The sequence below is a fragment of the Solanum stenotomum genome, chromosome 5 (assembly GCF_019186545.1).
Source record: "Solanum stenotomum isolate F172 chromosome 5, ASM1918654v1, whole genome shotgun sequence".
Taxonomy (NCBI): Eukaryota; Viridiplantae; Streptophyta; class Magnoliopsida; order Solanales; family Solanaceae; genus Solanum; species Solanum stenotomum.
The window spans coordinates 18,558,660-18,580,329 of record NC_064286.1 but is presented as its reverse complement, the minus strand read 5'-3'; the positions used below and the strand labels follow the sequence as shown (position 1 = coordinate 18,580,329).

At 37.2% G+C, this 21,670-nt stretch overlaps 1 pseudogene; it reads right to left on the bottom strand.

Annotated features, from left to right (window-relative positions):
- Window positions 1-1,607: 1,607 nt before the first annotated feature.
- Window positions 1,608-7,753, bottom strand: LOC125863735 (serine/threonine-protein kinase RUNKEL-like; annotated as a pseudogene).
- Window positions 7,754-21,670: the final 13,917 nt, after the last annotated feature.

Sequence of the window (21,670 nt, the reverse complement as noted above, 5' to 3'; positions counted from 1 at the left end):
TCTTGAAGAATGGAAGATTGAATTCTACAAAATACATGTAAGTTTATCACAACATATCTTTCAAATTTAAAATATCTTCATAACCATATTTTTATAATATTGAAAAATTTTAGCCGTATCCCCGCACCCGTATCCATACTCGAATTCGCACCCATGAATCTTAAAGTTTGGATTTTGCCGAATCCGACTCTCGGATTCGCATCTGTCTCGGATACCCGCACCCGAGTCCGAGCAACTTAGTGAAGAATTCCCTGATGAGCAATTGCTAGCCTTGGACATTGCACAAGTACCTTGGTATGTTGATATTGTAAACTTGCTGGTAAGTGGTTTATTTCCACCTGGGCTTCGACACATAAGAAAAAAAAGCTGAAACATGAGGCGAGGTTTTATATGTGGGATGAAGCGAAGGTGTATAGCTGAAAGAGAGGCGATGCAAATATTGGAGAGTCGTCACTCTTCACAGTATGGTGGACACCATGGAGGCGAGCGCACGGCGCATAAGGTAATGCAATCTGGTTTCTTTTGGCCTACTCTATTTAAAGATGTTGCGGTTTTTGTGAAGGGTTGTGATCAATGTCAGCGAATGGGCACTATTTCTAAAAGGCACGAGATGTCGTTAAGCAACATCTTAGAGGTCAAGATCTTTGATGTGTGGGGGATAGATTTCATGGGACCATTTCTAGCTTCCAATGGAAACCAGTACATACTAGTAGTAGCAGTTGATTATGTGTCCAAGTGGGTTGAGGTTGTTGCCTTACCTACTAATGATGCGAAGGTGGTAGTAAAGTTAATCAGGAAGCACATCTTCACCAAGTTCGGAACTCCAAGGGCCATGATAAGCGATGGGGGTAAGCATTTCATCAATAGTTCGTTGCGGAATTTGTTGGCTAAGTATGGAGTGCGACACAAGGTAGCCACAACCTATCATCCTCAGACTAGCGGTCAAGGGAAGTGAAGTAAATCCTGCTGCAGAAGACTGTGAATGCACAACGAAAAGATTGGGCTGACAAGTTATCGATGATGCATTGTGGGCATACTCCGTGAATTGTTGTCTTGGGCTGAAATCTATTGTGATATATAGGTGATGTTAGGTACTAAGCGACCCGGCAAAAGAGGTGGCAACATCAAGTCCGGCAAAGAGGTGGCAACATCAAGTCAAAGAAAGGGAGTTCGGAGTGGGGGGAATGTACCTCCCGCACCAGCAGTCCGTCGAGGACAAACTCGGAGATTTGGATTGCGAGCAGTGGCCAAAGAGGGCAAAGTATGGTGGAAGAAACACATGGAGGCATGCTATTTCTCTGATGTGTGCATAGAAAGGGACAATCTTGCAAGGGAGTTTCCCCGGATTATGAGGCGCATTCAAGAACCATATGGAGTACATCTTTGTTGAGCCCACTGAGTGCAATATGCAGTGGTGATGGAGTTCTATGCTAAGTGGGCAACAAAGTCGAGATCACATTTTATGAAGGTGCGGGGAGTTGATGTGCCACCCCTCACTCTGGCGGTGTTGAATGACATAGTGGGCACTGCAACAGATACGGACCCATTGATGCGATGGGATTTAATATTAGACCATAATATCGAGCCATTCGCCACACACTCTGAAACTAACCAAAACTGCCAGTAATGCTTAAGAACTTGGTAGCCTCAGCAACATGCTTAAACACTGCCAAAGAACCTGTTAGAAAACTCAGCACCGATCCTACACCCATAGCCTGCAAACTGATCCACATTTAAACAGTAAGTTTTAAGGAAGAGCTTCACGGTGGCAAGCAAGACCTGCATAATTGACCTTCTTCACTTGTCGATGGGAAGATAAAATATTCAACAATTGTTTGTGCATTATCCTGCAAGATATTGAAATAATTTAGTAAGAACACTATGATGTGCCAGAATTTTACGAATATAAAGATGAAGATGCAGCAGTATGCATGCCATAATCATGAAAATCTATAGGGTCAAGAATATTAGATTATTGAAGGTGCAAGATGGCACATATGTTCTAGAACGAGTGGTGGGACAACAAATATCACCACCAAAAAAAACCAAATAAAATTAAATTTGTTTTTCAACGTGAAGATCCATTGTTTTGATTCCTCTCGAACAAAGTCAACAATCGAATGACACTAACCCTGCACCTTCAACATTTTGTATGAAGTACACCTCCTTCACCAAGCTGGTTAAGTAGGAAAATATAAGCAAATTATCAGAAGGACACATGACATGTTCAAAGAGAAACAAGGCATCAGACATTATTTACGTTAGGAAAATTATAAGCAAATTATAAAAAGGACACTTGACATGTTCAAAGAGAAACAAGGCATCAGACATTATTTACGTTCGACATAACTAAAGATTTTCAGCAACATGTCAATGAACTGATTTCTTATACTTTAATTATCTATAACAACAAAAAGAATTCTTAAACTTCATGATCAATTATGTTTCTATTAGAAAATGTAATAAGGATATTATCAGATTACCTGGAATGGAAACTCCACCAGTTTAAGCAGATTTGCCAACTGTAGCAGAACCTGATGACTAGCAACCCTTCTTTTCAGTGAAGGGCACTCGAGAAGATGGAGATCAACATGAAATAAATGCATACTATTCTTAGAAGAGTTTCGACTTGTGACGCTAATTATCTGCCCATGGCGTTTATCACCCTTCAGTTGCTGAATCTCCCCAGATATACACTCAAGCAAACTTGGTACAGTTGATGCGACAACCATCCCAAGGGCATCTACATTGCTTCACAAAGTCATTCTTCTCCATAACCAACCTATCAACGGTCGAGAGCAATTTAGCATTGCAAAAAACTAGTGGCAGCCACCTCTTCCCATTCATACAAAGTAGAGCCACAAATATGAGTGCATTTCCCTTCAAAACATCACTAGTACAATTAGAGAGAGTCAACAGATTCAGAACAAGATTCTTCTCTTCGACCAAGGCTCGAAGGTACCTTCCAACACTTGGAAGTGTATGACTTTCAAGGAGGGTCATGTTCAGAATGTTTAAGCAGATTTGTTGCTCTCGTGGATTACACTTGTTCAAGCATGAAACCATATCCTTGAATGTAAGTTTTTCCATGACCCGTTGAATACTAGAAGGGAAAAAATGAACAAGACGAGCCAAGCAAGACCCTGCTGTCAGCCTCGTGCTCTCCTGCTTTCCAGAAGCCATAAATATGTAGCAGAGGTTACTAATGACATCTTGGCTGGTGAATGGAGCTGACCAGTACCCTCCTTGACTAGAGATATTTCCAATAGTCCTCAGAGAATAAAGTATTGTAATATCATTCTCTCCGTTTCGTAAAAGTGATGAAACCAATGAAATTATTGGACTTGTAACCTACAACATTAACATTTTCAGAAAGGAATGTTAAGACAGAATGTGAGGCTCTTTGCAATATGTAAATATAGTACAGGCTTCTTAGTTCATCCAGTAAAATACAGAGAAAAATTTGTAGAATCTTGTATGTATATACAATATTTCGTGATGAGGGATAGATAGATAACAGGGAAAAATTGAAGTCTATGCCAAGTTATCATTTGTCATCCATCTTATTCTTCATGTTAGAAATTTATCCCATTTACTACAAGATAATCATTATATACCCTTGCATGTCCGAGAGTATAGTATAATTATCACTAATTAAAAGAAAAATGGTTTTTAGCCCATTAATAAGTAAACCTTTTATATCCAAGTGACAACTTGCATTATTTCTCATCAGAGCTGCATTGGTGCTTGAATTGTGTTTCTGACAATGTCTATGCTTTTAAGTGATTGCTCATAGAACACTTAATACTTAAAAACCTGATTGCAATATAGGCTAGTGAGATATTGTGGAGAGGAATTTTAACAAATATAGCACTCCCCCGTTTCAAATTGTTTGTCCTCCTTTCCTTTTTTGTTTGTTTAAAAAACAATGTCTTCTCTTTTTTGGAAATTCTTTAATTTCATCTTTCCACATGACACATTGTTTTTTAAACAGACAAAAAATATTGGACTTGTAACCTACAACATTAACATTTTCAGAAAGGAATGTTAAGACAGAATGTGAGGCTTTGCAATATGTAAATATAGTACAGATGCTTGTATGATTTTATCCTATTTTTTCTACAACCCCAAGAGAAATATCTTAACACACTTGTACATTTTACTGCTATATAGTGTTGAACTACAAGGGAATTGCATGCTTATTAGTTCATCCAGTAAAATACAGAGAAAAATTTGTAGAATCTTGTATGTATATACAATATTTCGTGATGTGGGACAGATAGCTAACAGGGAAAAATCGAAGTATATGCCAATTTTTCATTTGTCGTTCATCTTATTCTTCATGTTAGAAATTTGTCCCGTGTAGATTTCTAGGACATGATTTACTACAAGATAATCATTATATACACTTGCATGTCCGAGAGTATACATGACTGTATAATTATCACTAATTAAAAGAAAAATGGTTTTTAGCCCATTAATAAGTAAACCTTTTATATCCAAGTGACAACTTGCATTATTTCTCATCAGAGCTGCATTGGTGCTTGAATTGTGTTTCTGACAATGTCTATGCTTTTAAGTGATTGCTCATAGAACACTTAATACTTAAAACCTCATTGCAATATAGGTTAGTGAGATATTGTGGAGAGGAATTTTAACAAATATAGCACTCCCTCTGTTTCAAATTGTTTGTCCTCCTTTCCTTTTTTGTCTTTTTTTGTCTGTTTAAAAAACAATATGTCTTCTCTTTTTTGGAAATTCTTTAATTTCATCTTTCCACATGACATGTTTAAGACCACGAGATTTAAGAACATTTGGTACATTCTACATATCTTTAATTTAAGTTCACAATCTTTTGTCTTCTCTACTTTCTTAAACTCTATGCCAAGTCAAAACAAGACAAAAGTTAAAATGGAGGGAGTAATAAACTTGACAAGCTGCACCAATAAGAAGTTACAGCAACGAAGATACCTGCCAACGGGATGAGGGTCTGCTGTCCTTCGATGGAGATTCCATTGGTTTACGATATGCTCATTTTGAGTAGATATATAAAATAGTAATTCACCCAAAGCAGCCATGGAAAACCTTCTCACTTTCTCTTGCCTGTCTCTCAGACCATCAGTTAGACAACCTAATATTCCAGAATTTTCCAGCTCATCCCCAATAAAAGTAGAGTGACGAATCAACAAGACAATAAGTGAAGCAAGATGAGCACGTAACAGAGAAACCTTGGAGTGATGAAGCATTTTGACTAGAACCAACATAATAGACCCATTGGTCAAGATGTTGGAAAGGGTGTATGGCACGACGAAGCTTTGCGACTATGCCATTCTTGGCGACGGTGATCGCCGACGAGAAGGTGACGGCCACTTAGCATAATATATAGTTTCAGTGTACTATAACTATATCTAAAGAAAAGTCTCCCATTTGAAACATTATTTATTATAAGTCATGTTTTGGAGTTTGCCAAATAATTTAGGACATTGCTGCTCAAAATCTCAAAGTATCTGATCACATTTTGCTTCTCCCCTGAGGGAGTACTCCCACTAAAAATACTGATGATTCAACTATTAAAAGAGTCTAATTGCTCCTCTGACATTTTAACAAAATCAGACAGTTGAGGTCCATCAAATGAAAGTGAAGGAATTGCATCTGTTCCTCTATCTGATTTTCAGCTAGGCATTACAGATCAACTGAGAGATCAGATGGATGCCAAAGAACATCTGAAAGGTTCGTAGATGGTTTTGAGATATCAGAGAAATCTTATTTTTATAAGAACTGGAAGAGGAAAAAGAAGCATGATTGAAACTTCAACGTCATATAATTGGTCAAAAGAACTACCTGGGAGGAAGGTGTCTTTAATATACCACTCAATTTTCTTGCTAATCCAAAATTACACAGCTTCCAGGAAACAATTGGAACTTCAACGTCATATAATTGGTCAAAAGCACTCGTCATGATGTGGAAAGTCACAACATAAAGATCAACATACCTTCCTGATTCTATTTTTGTCCAGCAGGATGTTTGATGGCTTTAAGTCACAATTAATTATTCCCTTTGAATGCAAGTATCTGGTATAGTGGGCAAAAAAACAAAAAGTAATTCATGCCCTAAACAACAAGTGTTACAAAAGAACAATGAAGGCTTTAGATACTTATAGAAGAGCTCTAACAAGGCCACGAGCAAGATCATGCATTGAATCTTCGGGAAGCTTACCATCCTTCAACTTTGAGATTAAATTATCTTAAAAATCTCCAAGGTGTGGTAAACTAAAATACAGGTAAGATGATGAAGATGAGAGTTGTGACATTACCAACTACAGTAAACTATGGTCATTTTGACTACTCAATAACAAATCAAAAAAGAAACCTATTTCTTTCACATCATTTTGGTGGCACAAGAAACAAGTTAGTCCAAAGAGTGAGAACCTATATTTGTATTTCGTGAGACTACAAATAATCATCTCTAATTAAGTTTTCAATCGCACATGACACCGATGTCCTTAGTGCTTGTTTGGGAAATCCCAATGTAGGCATATGCCAACACACCAGTAATACCACTGGAACAATGAAATGTATTTATAATATAGAAGACCTGCCAGTGTTTACCTGTTGCAACAAGCTCATGAGATTTCCTCCAACACAATATTCTAAAGCCAACCACAGGTGTGCAGATGTTTCATACTTATGGATCGGTTGAATTAGAAAATAAGTCAGAGAGATCTTCTTATTAAATACCAAAAGGAGCTTTACCATAGAAACGAAATTGAAGAAAAAGAAAGGAGTTACATGCAAATCTCACCAGGAGTAGAACTTCAATACATTTGCATGATCTAGAGAATGAAGAATTCTGACCTACAGCAAATGTAGTCAATAGATGAATAAGTACATTCATAAAGGAAACTGAAAGAAATAGATTTTAAGAAAAGAGGTTGGGGTTCTTGATCATTTGTTCACGAGACTTGAAATTTATGCCACAGAATAATAGAAAGGTTCGCAGAGGAGTGTTGCGTTACTTGTCGTTCTGGGTACGGGTTGGCTTACTTACTGGTGGGTTATAGTAGGTGCTATGTGACTCGGGAAGTTGGGTCGTGACACAAATATACTTTAGTTGAGTTGGATATGAAACAGTCCAACACACTATCTCTCGTCTAGTTGTGATTTAGAGTAAGAGGCACCATGTCTAGGTATTTTGCCAATATTTCTTATTGGTAGTTTAGTTTTCCTCTATCCTTGATTACGCTAGTGTTAAGGAAGATTGCCTATGATGCCATCTCTTTAGGCATTGCACCCTCTTAAGGTTTACTATTAGATGTGGTATTCAAAAAGAAACATTGTTCTTGTCCACTATATATATGGTTTGTCTTACCAAAGCAAAAGAATAGTTGCAAGTGTTATAATCAACAGGGAAAGATTGAGAAGGTATATTAGGATAGTTTGATAGGAAAAAATGATCTTAGAATTAGCAATTGAGCATCAGATGAAACTAACCAAAACTGCCTGTAATGCTTAAGTACTTGGTAGCCTCAGCAACATGCTTAAACATTGCCAAAGAACCTGTTAGAAAACTCAGCACCGTGCCTGCACCCATAGCCTGCAAACTGATCAACATTTAAACAGTAAGCTTCAAGGAAGAGCTTCACGGTGGTAGGATACCGACAACCATAGCGCCTTAGTTCAAAGTCCCAAAACAATCACTTGTTTGAATACCTAGAGGTGAAAAGACCTCCCTGGATGGTCAGCAAGACCTGCATAATTGACCTTCTTCACTTGTGGATGGGAAGATAAAATATTCAGCAATTGTTTGTGCATTCTCCTGCGAGATATTGAAATAATTTAGTTAGAACACTGTGATGTGCCAGAAATTTACGAATATAAAGATGAAGATGCAGCAGTATGCATGCCATAATCATGAAAATCTATAGGGTCAAGAATATTAGATTATTGAAGGTGCAAGATGGCACATATGTTTCCAGAAAGAGTGGTGGGACAAAAAATTTCACCACCAAAAAAACCAAATAAAATCAAACTTGTTGTTTTTCAACGTGAAGATCCCATTTTTTTGATTCCTCTCAAACAAAGTCAACAATCGAATGACGCTAACACTGCACCTTCAACATTTTGTATGAAGTACACCACCTTCGCCAAGCTGGTTAAGTAGGAAAATTATCAGAAGGACACTTGGCATGTTCAAAGAGAAACAAGGCATCAAATATTATTTACGGTCAATACGCTATACATAACTAACTAAAGATTCTCAGATACAGACTTGTCAATGAACTGATTACATAAACTTTAATTAACTTTATCAACAACAAAAAGATTCTTAAACTTCATATGGTCAATTATGTTTCTATTAGAAAATGTAATAAGGATATATCATCAGATTACCTGGAAAGGAGACTCCACCAGTTTAAGCAGATTTGCAAACTGTTGCAAAACCTGATGACTAGCAACCCTTCTTTTTCAGTGAAGGGCACCCAAGAAGATGGAGAACAACAGGAAAAAAATGCATACTATTCTTAGAAGAATTTTGACTTGTGACGCTAATTGATGCCCACGGAGTTTATCACCCTTCAGTTGCTGAATCTCCCCAGATATACACTCAAGCAAACTTGGTACAGTTGATGTGACAACCATCCCAAGTGCATCTAAACACTGCTACACAAAGACATTCTTCTCCTTAACCAGCCTATCAACGGTCTAGAGCAATTTAGCATTGCAAAAAACTAGTGGCAGCCACCTCTTCCCATTCATACAAAGTAGAGCCACAAATATGAGTGCGTTTCCCTTCAAAACTTCACTTCCCTGCTCAATTTTAGTCAGCAGATTCAGAACAAGATTCATGTCTTCGACCAAGGCAAGAAGGTACTTTCCAACACTTGGAAATGTATGACTTTCTCAAGGAGGGTTCAGAATGTTTAAGCAGATTTGTTACTCCCGTGAATTATGCTTGACCAGACTTGAAACCACATCCTTGAATGACAGTTTTTCCATGACTCGTTGAATACTAGAAAGGCTAAAACGAACAAGATGAGCCAAGCAAGACCCTGCTGTCAGCCTCATACTCTCCTGCTTTCCAGAAGCCCTAAATACGTAGCAGAGGTCAGTAATGACATCTTGGCTGGTGAATTGAGCTGACCAGTACCATCATTGACTGGAGATATTTCCAATTGTCCTCAGAGCATTAAGTATAGTAATATCATCCTCTCCGTTTCTTAAAAGTGATGAAACCAATGAAATTATTGGACTTGTAACCCACAACATTAACATTTTCAGAAAGGAATGTTAAGACAAAATTAAGCTTTGCAATATATAAAGATAGTGTTGTGTTACTCTTAATACACTTGTTCATTTTACTGCTATACAATGTTGCATTACAAGGGAATTGCAAGCTTATATTAGTTCATCCAGTAAAATACAGAGAAAAATTTGTAGAATCTTGTATGTATAGATTCTACAATATTTCGTGATGTGGGGCAGATAGCTAAGTCTATGCCAAGTTGTCATTTGTCATCCATCTAATTCTTCATGTTAGAAATTTGTCCCGTGCAGATTTCTAGGACATGATTTACTACAAGATAAACCTTATATACACTTGCATGTCTGAGAGTATACGTGACTGTATAATTATCACTAATTAAAAGATAAATGGTTTTTATCCCATTAATAAGTATACCATTTATATCCTAGTGACAACTTGCATTGATTCTCATAAGAGCTGCATTGGTGCTTGAATTGTGTTTCTGACAGCGTCTATGCTTTTAAGTGATTGCTCATCGAACACTTAATACTTAAAACCTCATTGCAGTATAGCTTAGTGAGATATCGTGGAGAGGAATTTTAACAAATACAACACTCCTTCGGTTTCAATTTAAGAACATTTGGTACATTCTGCATATCTTTAATTAAGTTCACAATATTCAAAATTCTTCTTTACTTAAACTCCACGCCAAGTCAAAACAAGACAAAAATAAAAATGGAGGGAGTAATAAACTTGACAAGCTGCACCAATAAGAAGTTACAGCAACGAAGATACCTGCCAACAGAATGAGGGTCAGCTGTCCTTAGATGGAGACTCCATTGGTTTATTATCCCGAACATGCTCACTCTGAGTAGATATATAAAATAGTAATTCGCCCAAAGCAGCCATGGAAAACCTTCTCAAATTCTTTTGCCTGTCTCTTAGACCATCAATTGGTTTTGGTGCGCCTAATATTCTAGAATTGCCAGCTCATCCCTTGTAAAAGTAGAGTGATGAATCAACAAGCCAATAAGTGAAGCAAGTTGATCACGCAACAGAGAAACCTTGGAGTGATGAAGCATTTTGACTAGAACCAACACGATACACCCATTGGTCTTGATGCATCAGCATTGCTGCTCAAAAGCTCAAAGTATGATCACATTTTGCTTCTCCCCTCTGAGGGAGTATTCCCACTAACAATACTGATGATTCTACTATTAAAAGAGTCTAATTGCTCCTTTGACATTTTGACAAAATCAGATAGTTGAGGTGCATCAAATGAAAGTAAAGGAATTGCATCTGAACCTTTAACTGATTTTCTAGGCATTACAGATCTGACTGAGAGATAAGATGGATGCCAAAGAATATCCGAAAGGTTCATAGATAGTTTTGAGATATCAGAGAAATCTTATTTTTATAAGAACTGGAAGAGGAAAAGGGAAGCATGATTGAAATTTCAACGTCATATAATTGGTCAAAAGCACTTCCAAACAGTTTACCTTTAGTGAACTTCCAAACAGTTATGCTACCAATTTACTTTTCCTTTGTTCATTTCAGGGTAAAAAGGAGGGGAGAGATGGGTGAACTACCTGAGAGGAAGGTGTATTTAATATATCACTCAATTTTCTTGCTAATCCAAAATCACACGGCTGCCAGGAAATAAATGGAACTTCAACGTCATATAATTGGTCAAAAGCACACGTCATAATGTGGAAAAGTCACAACATAAAGATCACCATACCTTTGCGATTCCATTTTCATCTTGTGAGAAATATATATGAAAAATATTATTGAATTGTGTATCTAAATAGTTACATTGAGACCCTATTTATAGACACTACATTGGAATCCTTTTCCAACTAGGATTCCTATTCTTATTCCTATTCCTATTCCTATTCCTATTTCTATTCTAAGTAGGAAATACTTATTTCTATTCTAACACTCCCCCTCAAGCTGGTGCATACAAATCATATGTACCTAGCTTGTTACAGATGTAATTAATACGAGGACATGTGAGGGACTTGGTGAAGATATCTGCAAGCTGATCATTTGACTTCACAAATTTCGTAACAATATCTCCCGAGAGTATCTTTTCTCTGACAAAGTGACAGTCAATCTCAATGTGCTTAGTCCTTTCATGAAACACTGGATTTGATGCGATATGAAGAGCCGCTTGATTATCACACACAAGTTCCATCTGATCAACTTTGCCAAATTTTAGTTCTCCCAGCAACTGTTTGATCCAAACTAGCTCACAAGTTGCTGTCGCCATTGCTCGATATTCTGATTCTGCACTAGATCGAGCAACCACATTCTGTTTCTTACTCTTCCACGACACCAAATTACCTCCTACTAAAACACAATATCCGGATGTCGAACGTCTGTCAGAGGGTGATCCTGCCCAATCAGCGTCTGTATATCCAATGATATGCTCATGGCCTTGATCCTCAAAGAGTAGTCCTTTACCGGGAGCTGACTTTATATATCGTAGAATACGAACAACTGCTTCCCAATGACTATCACAAGGGGAAGTCATAAACTGACTTACAACACTCACAGGAAAAGAGATGTCAGGTCTAGTCACTGTGAGATAATTCAACTTTCCAACAAGTCGTCTATACCTTTCAGGATTACTAAGTGGCTCCCCCTGTCCTGGAAGGAGTTTAACATTCGGATCCATAGGAGTGTCAACAGGTTTACATCCCATCATTCCTGTCTCCTCAAGAATGTCTAAGGCATACTTGCGTTGAGAAATAACAATACCTGATCTAGACTGAGCAACCTCAATACCTAGAAAATACTTCAATCTGCCAAGGTCTTTAGTTTGGAAGTGCTTAAAGAGATGTTGCTTCAAATCGGTGATACCATCTTGATCATTACCGGTGATAACAATATCATCAACGTAAACAACCAAATAGATACATCGACTTGGTGCAGAATGCCGATAAAACACAGAGTGATCAGCTCCACTACGAGTCATGCCAAACTCCTGAATTACTGTGCTGAACTTCCCAAACCAAGCTCGAGGAGACTGTTTTAGACCATAGAGTGACCTGCGCAATCGACATACAAGGCTACTAGACTCCCCCTGAGCAACAAAACCAGGTGGTTGCTCCATATAGACTTCTTCCTCAAGATCACCATGCAGAAAAGCATTCTTAATGTCCAACTGATGAAGAGGCCAATGACGAACGGCAGCCATAGATAGAAAAAGACGAACAGATGCAATTTTAGCCACAGGAGCGAAAGTGTCACTATATTCTAGCCCAAATATCTGAGTATACCCTTTGGCAACAAGGCGAGCCTTAAGTCGATCAACTTGACCGTCTGGACCAATTTTAACTGCATAAACCCAACGACAACCAACAGTAGATTTACCTGCAGGAAGGGAGACAAGCTCCCAAGTACCACTCTTATGTAAAGCAGACATCTCATCAACCATAGCCTGCCTCCATCCAGAATGAGAAAGTGCTTCACCTGTAGTCTTAGGAATGGAAATAGAGGACAAAGACGACACAAATGCATAATGGGGTGATGATAGACGATGATAACTTAAGAAGGTATAATGTGGGTTAGTATTTCGAGTGGATCGTATACCTTTTTGAAGTGCAAGCGGTTGGCTAGGAGGAGGCAAGTCCGCAGTAGGAGCAGGGTCTGGCGCATGACATGAATCATCTGGGACTAGGGTTGGACGTGGACGGCGATGATAAGTTAGTAGTGGTGGCACTACAACTGGAGATGTAGAAGTAACCGTAGATTCCTCAAAGGTTGGCACAGGTAAAACCTGAGGTATGGGTAAGACCATAGAGACATCGGGATGATCAGAAGATGTATAGTAAGGCTGAGACTCAAAAAATGTAACATCAGCGGACATAAGGTATCGATGAAGATCATGTGAATAACAACGATACCCTTTTTGGACTCGAGAGTAACCAAGAAAGACACATTTGAGGGCACGAGGAGCTAATTTATCTTTTCCTGGGGCTAAGTTATGAACAAAGCATGTGCTCCCAAAGACACGAGGAGGGATAGGATAGAGATGTGACTGAGGAAACAGTATGGAATGGGGAACCTGATTCTGAATAGAAGAAGAGGGCATTCTATTTATCAAATAACAAGACGTAAGAACTGCATCTCCCCAAAAACGCAGTGGAACATTGGATTCAAGGAGAAGAGTACGAGCGGTCTCAATAAGATGCCGATTTTTTCTTTCAGCTACACCATTTTGCTGAGGGGTGTATGGACAAGTAGTCTGGTGAATAATGCCTTGGTGAGTCATAAACTCCTGAAATTGGGAGGATAAGTATTCTAAGGCATTATCACTACGAAAAGTACGAATAGAAACACCAAACTGATTTTGTATTTCAGCAAAGAAACTTTTGAAAATAGAAAATAACTCAGAACGATCTTTCATTAAGAAAACCCAAGTACATTTTGAATAATCATCAATGAAACTAACAAAATAACGAAATCCTAAGGTGGAACTGACTCTACTAGGACCCCAAATATCTGAATGAACTAATGAAAAAATAGACTCTGAACGACCCTCAGTACTACGAGAAAACGTAGCACGAGTGTGTTTCCCAAGTTGACACGACTCACAATCTAATGTGGATAAACTAGACAAACTAGGCACCATCTTTTGCAGTTTGGATAGACTCGGATGTCCCAAACGTTTGTGAATTAGATCTGGGGAATCTGTAACGGAGCATGCTGCTAAGGAGTTTGAAGAGGTAAGATAGTAAAGGCCTTGTGATTCATGTCCTGTTCCAATCATCTGTCCCGTACTGCGGTCCTGCATGAGAAAAAAATCATCGAAAAAAGTTATGCTACAATGTAGGGCTTTCGTCAAACGACTAACAGATGCTAGATTAAAAGGAGAACCAGGGACATAAAGAACAGAGTCTAAGGTGACAGAAGATAGGGGTTTGGCTTTTCCAACCCCTTTTGGTTTTGTTTGGATCCCATTGGCTAAAGTAATAGCTGAAAGAGATTGTGAATAAACAATATCGGATAAAAGTGATTTATTACCAGAGATATGATCAGAAGCCCCAGAGTCCATGACCCATGTTCCAAGAGTACTAGATTGCGACACACAAGCAAAAGAATTACCCGTAACAGAGACATCAGGTTGTGCAACCGAAACTACTTGTGGAGACGTTTGCTTATTTGCACGATACTGAAGGAACTCATCATATTCTGTCTGAGCAATATGAGCATTATTGGATGGTTGATTAGGTTGAGCACCATATGCTATTGGTGGAGATGTCTGTTTACTTGCGCGATTTCGAAGGAACTCATTATACTCCTTTAGAACAATAGGATCATAACTGGGTGGTGGACCATGCAAAATATAACATATATCACGAGTGTGTCCAGACTTATGACAATGACTACACTTGGATCGAGGTTTCCCAAAACGCCCTCCCCCTCGCCGATTCTCCATAGATTGATATGTACGCTTTTCAAAGGTTTGAGATGCGAGAATAGATGAGTCAACAGTGGGTGATGAAACTACCTTGTGACTGGGAGGTGCCGCAAGACGAAGGAGACGAGAGAATAATTCATCGATTGTAGGAACTGTAGGGCTAGCTAAAATCTGATCACGTACAGAATCATGATCAGGAGGAAGTCCAGCAAGAGTAAGAACTAGAAACAATGTTTGTCTGTGTTCTTGTTGTTTTTCCACATTCGTAGTAACTGGCATTAATGTGTCAAATTCCTCCATGACTGCCTGTACCTGTCCCAAGTAAGTAGACATATCGGATTCTTGTTTCTTTAAGTTGGTCAATCGAGATATCACATCATAGAATCGAGATATGTCATTAGTGTATAAAGCACGAGCCTTTTCCCAAACTGTATAACACGTCTGGAATGGGCGAAACAAGGGCATCAACTTGGAATCAATAGAACGCCATAGGAGACTACATAATTGAGCATCTACTTTCTCCCATTGTGCTTTGGCTTTTCCATCTTCCTCACTAGTCTTTGCCTTTACATCTACCTCATAAGCCTTGTTCATTAAGTGATCTTGGACACCTTGACCCTTGCACCACAGCTCAACCGAGGAAGCCCAAGATAAATAGTTTGAACTTCCCAATAAAAGTTCTGAAGTGATTATAGGGCTAGAACTTCCAATCCCCATATTTTTGGAACCAAAAACATCACACCCAAAAGACATTATGCTAAATTTGTCTCGGAAAATTCAAATCTCAAAGAAAAGTCGCCGGAAACTGCCCGGAAATAGCCGGAACCCTAATTCCGGCGATCGGATCTGGTCAAAAACAATATGGGCCTGGTCGGAATGGCTGGACGACCCCAACTGTAAAAAAAAATCTCAAAAAATATGATCAGAAAAGGTCTCACGCGCCGGCGCGTGAGACAGAACTCGCCGGAAACTGCCACCTCCGATCGGCGCGTGAGAGCGTGTGGGGTGGTGTTTTCCGGTGGGTTTGGCTGGGGTTTGGTCGCGGGGGCTTTCCGAGCCTCGTGGTGGTGTTGGTTTTCGCACAACACCCACAGAAAGGAAAAAGAATAACAAAATCAGACCCAACAGTCACCGGAAATTGACATAGACATACGGTGACTTGTTTGTTCTCACCAATGCTCTGATACCATGTGAGAAATATATATGAAAAATATTATTGAATTGTGTATCTAAATAGTTACATTGAGACCCTATTTATAGACACTACATTGGAATCCTTTTCCAACTAGGATTCCTATTCTTATTCCTATTCCTATTCCTATTCCTATTTCTATTCTAAGTAGGAAATACTTATTTCTATTCTAACACATCTAACAGGATGTTTGATGGCTTTAAGTCACAGTAAATTATTCCCATTCCCTGCCAGAAATCTATTGACCTCTTTTTGCCTCAAGTTCACTTGATTTCTTCAAATATCCTAAATCAACTCTCCATTTCATTTTCATGCAAATATGAAGAAAAAAAACCACATTAAAAGCATCAATTCAAAACTAAGCAAGCCAAAATAACTATGAAAAGAGCCTCAAATGAGGTGAAATCCACCATTCAAGCCAAAATAGCTACGAAAAAAGCCTCAAATGAGGTGAAATCCAACACCCATCATCACCCCCAACTTAGAAACTTTGTTTGTCCGCAAACTAAAGAAAATCAAAAACACGAGAGGCTCTTATTTCAAGACACACCACAAATCAATTTCCCTCTCTCAATTAAGCACAAAGGTAATGGCTTTGGTTGGTACTAAGAAATATTCCACATGCAAACTTTCCACAAAAGAAATCCTCTCATTCTTATGAAACATTTTTAAAAATCAAGAATCATTTAAGTGACAACAACTCAAACTCAAGAAATGACTCAATTCATTAACTGTTGCACATGCTCACTTGACGCAGTTAGGAATTTTCAAAATCACCACTTTTTCAACTTACAAGCCCTCACAAGAAAGAAGTGTCCCAAAACCCCACACACATATAAACAAGACAAGGGACAAAGATGCAACACTCACACTCACAAAGAATCATCTCATGCACACAAATGTCACACCATAGGCTTGCCCATATTTTCAATCAACATTGACTCAACTCCATTTGGTTAGAAATCTCAAAGGACTTTGGTAAGCTTGTAATGTAGGCTTAGGGAAGGTAAGGATATTATTTAGGTATAAGTGACTACACCCTCCTTGAATGTTACACAACAACTCATCATTTCCAACTTTCTCCATTTTTCTTAACCTTTCAAACCCATGCACATTCCACACTATTTTTCATTTTTCTTTTCTTGTTTCCACTCTAGATGCCCCACATGCAACCATTTTCAACTTTTGGAGGATTCAAATCTCATTTTATTCATTTTCTTTCATTCTTTTTCAAAGTTTTTTTTTCTTTAAGACTTTCCATCCATCCTTCAATTTCTCTTTTCTTTTTTTTTCTTTTTTATATCAAGCCCCCTCATGAGGTAAGCATTCTTTCAATGAATTTCCCATAACACACCCAACTTTGGCTTTTAGCCTCAACTTTCACAACCTCAAGTTCAAGGAGGGAAGGGTTCAAAAGAGGGTTACTTTTTCAAAAAGGATATAAGGCTTGTAATATGGTTGCCAATAAAAAGGATTAGGCTCAAAGGAGGCAACTAAGGATATATTTAGTGCAAAGGTGGGATTTTTAGGCCAAGTGGACTTCAAGAACATCAAAGAAAGCCTAAGATCATTTCTCCAACCAAACTCAATCAAGACAAACATTTCAAGACCAACCGGGCAAGTTCTAAGTGACAAAAGCAAACACGAGGCATTATTCAACAACTCACCACACATGGCCTGCAAATATTCAAGATGGTTCAAAATCTTACATCCTTTTCAAAATACAAGTAGCATTGAACATTTTACCGCAAACGAATCAAAAGTCACAAAAGAGTTGTAAGAGTGTCACAAAATCATTCATAACATGCTCAACCTTTTAAAAACAGAGAGGATTGCTCAACACTATTCACATGCATTACTATGTTCTTAGTACCAACCAAGTCAAAACCTTCCCAAAAAGACGACAAATTTGCCCTTAACAAAGTCGTCAAGCAATCCATCATCAGGCAACCTCATGCATCTATTCAGGAACGGATAGGTGATAAAACTGAACACGAGGCATTATTTAATAACTCACCACACATGGCCTGCAAATCACTCAAGATGGTTCAAAATCATACTTCCTTTTCAAAATACAAGTAGCATTGAACATTTTAACCGCTAACGAATCAAATTTCCTTTGTTCATTTTAGGGCAAAAAGAAGGGGAGACAGAGGTGAACTACCTGGGAGGAAGGTGTCTTTAATATATCACTCAATTTTCTTGCTAATCCAAAATCACACAGCTGCCAGGAAGCAAATGGAACTTCAACGTCATATAATTGGTCAAAAGCACCCGTCATGATGTGGAAAAGTCACAACATAAAGATCACCATACCTTCGTGATTCCATTTTCATCCAACATGATGTTTGATGGCTTTAAGTCACAGTAAATACCCTTTGAATGCAAGTATCTGGTATAGTAGAAAAAGCACCAAAAAAGTAATTCATGCCCAAAAGAACAAGTGTTACAAAGAACAATGCAGGCTAAAGTTCCTTACAAAGAACTCTAACAAGGCCACAAGCAAGATCATGTATTCAATCTTCAGGAAGCTTACCATCCTTCAACTTTGAGATTAAATGATGTTATCTCCCAGGTGTGGTTTAAACTAAAATACAGGTAAGATGATGCATGTGCAAGTTGTGACATTACCAACTACAGTAAACTGTGGTCATTTTGACTACTCTTTATATACAAATCAAAAAAGAAACCTATTTCTTTCACATCATTTTGCTGGCACAAGAAACAAGTTAGTCCAAAGAGTGAGAACCTATATTTGTATATTGTGAGACTACAAACAATCATCTCTAATTAAGTGTTCAATCGCACATGACACCGATGTCCTTGTGCCTGTTTGGGAAATCCCAATGTAGCCATGCAACATATTTACCATGAAACCTCAATATCCCACGCCTCTATTAAAAAAAAAAGACGAAGAAGAATTAGGGTCTTGTCAAAAATTTTGGATGTTGGTGTATAATGTCAGCATAAGGCATCCTATATGCCAACACAGCAGTTATACCACTAGATCAATGAAATGTAATAATAAAATACCATACCTGCCAATGCTTACCTGCTGCAGCAAGCTCATGAGATTTCCTCCAACACAATATTCTAAAACGAACCACAGGTGTGCATATGTTTCATACCTATGGATCGGTTGAATTAGAAAATAAGTCAGATAAATCTTCTTATTAAACACCAAAATGACCTTCACCACAGTAATGAAATTGAAGAAAAAAAAAGGAGTTACGTGGAAGACAGGAAAAAGATAATTCTCACCCGGAGTGTAACTTCAATACATTTGCATGATCTAGAGAATGAAGAATTTTGACCTGCGGAAAATGTAGACAATAAAAGAATAAGTATGCATAAAGGAAACTGAAGGAAATAGATTTTACGAAAAGAGGTTGGGGTTCTTCATCATTTGTTCACGAGACTTCAAATTTATGCCACGGAACAGAAAGACTTTGTTAGTACTCATATAATTCCCAATATTCTCGTAACTACGATAGTCACAAGCATCAACAATCCTTAACATCTAGAAATATGATGAGGCAAGTTATTTTCTAAGACCGCACTTTCTAAAAGCATATACATTTAGCTTCTGAAGTAGTTCAGCTGCTTCTGCAGATTTGTAAGAACTACAGATAATGTTAAAACAATTGAGTACGCCGATCCATTAGCACTTTAGATTAGTAGACACCAATAGAATTTTACCGCAAGTCAATGCATATAATAACACAACAACGTTATCAAGAGGATAAACCACTGTTATCAAGAATCCAAATCAGGCACTTCCACAATTTTATAATCACATGCAAGCATATACAGGTAAGGGTCTAACGAAAACAGTCTAATCTCTCAACCTCCCAAGGTAAGGATAAGGTCACACACTCTACCCTCCCCAAACCCCACTTTATGAGATTATGTTGTGTACGTTGTTGTTATTGTTGTAGGTGAAATCAAATTTGAAATTTCAACAATCCAATTCACTTCCCTAGTAAATTCTGTATGAATTAAATCTCAAGCTCAAATTACAATTAAAATTAAAATATAAAAACAAAGAAACTTTTTTCATGGGGTTTCTTACTTCATGAAGAACCTTGTTTTTCTGAGATTTATCCACACTTAAAATCGCAAAATACTCTACTGTCTTCTTCTTTCTTCCTTTATATACAGTCTGCAAAAAGACAAAAAAAAAAAAAAAAAAAAAGAAACTTAAAGAAAACAGTTAACCTAAAAACGCATACAAAAGCAGAACAGAGAAAAAGCAAACCATTACCGAGTGTTTTCCATGGCCAATAGCTTTATATACGATACTGATTCATATTTTTCACTTGCTCACACAAAATCACTTAGCTAGGGTTTTTCCTCTTTTTCTGAATCTGAAATTGAAACTAATACAGTTCTTTTCACTGCTAATCAAAGAGATCTACTGAAGAAATTCATTGAAATCAAACAAAAATTTACTGAGAATTTTTGAAAAGGGTGAGATTTGTGAGGATGAGAAAGAGAGAGAGGGGAGATCCGAGAGCGAGAGAATTTACAACGGTTAGATTGAAAAAAATAAAATGAAATCAAAAATTATTTTTATTTTTAGAGAAAATAAATTTTTAAAGTTAGGATATTCAGTTTGTTTAATAATTCTCCAACTCTTTAAATTTGTATCTATGCTTTTTTATTATTAGTTGAATGAATAAAATAACGTACATCTTAAAAACATTTTTACTTCTTTTTAGTTTGCTTTATAATAAAAGAAAAAACTATTAGTTGGAAAATGAGTATGTTTGATCAAATTTTAAAATATGTTTATTCAAAATATACTTTTGGCCAATTAGAATTTCATAACTATTTTATTTGGAGATGGGGAGAAAGTATGTCAAAAGAAAGCAAGGCCAGAGAGAGTATATGACTATAAAGTGGGTTTATAATATGTGCGTTTTGACCATAGATTTTGAGAGAAATATTTATTTATTTTTAAGATATGAATTATATTTACAAGTTTTAAAAATTATTTAAATACCCATATATATTTATGTTATTATTTTATAATGAAATTGTTCAGTGAAAAGATGACTTTACATTGAACATTTTCATTGACTTTATACAACAAAAAAATTACTATTACTACTTGCAATTGAAAGTAACTTTGGAGAACAAGTTCGAATAAAAATTGTATAAAATATGTTGTATAAATTTTGTACAACAAATCAGGAATGAAATTTAGTCCAAAAAATGATGGTGTTTTTATAAAATACAAAAATACGGATAATTTTTCCATTTTTATAAGAAAATGTTTTCCAATTTTCCCATGTTTGGTTGACTTACATATTTTGAAAAATGTATTCCAAATCAACTCATTTTCCTCAATTTTAAAAAAATGACTTCCTTTCAAAAATTAAGAAAAATATTTTTCAAAACTCTCCTTCATCCTTTAATATTGTTTTCCTACCCTACTCCGTACCCGACCCTTCCCATCTAAAGAAAATATATTTTTTTTAAAAATCTTATTTTTTAAATTTCAAATACATTTTACCCCTACACCCAAACCAGCCCCCCTCCCCCAAACAAAAAAAATTAAAAATTATTTTTAAAAAATATTTCAGATTTTAAGATTTTTTTTACCTCACTCAACCCCTGCCCCCTCCCCCGCAAAAAAAAAATTGGTTAAATATTTTAAATTTAAAAAAAAAAAAAAGCCCCACCCTGCCCAGGCCACCCTCTGTCAAAATATGTTTTAAAAAATAATTGTTTTTGAAAAAGATTTCAAATTTTTTTCAAAAATTAGTTTACACCACCCCCTACCCCTAACCCCCTCCCCCCCC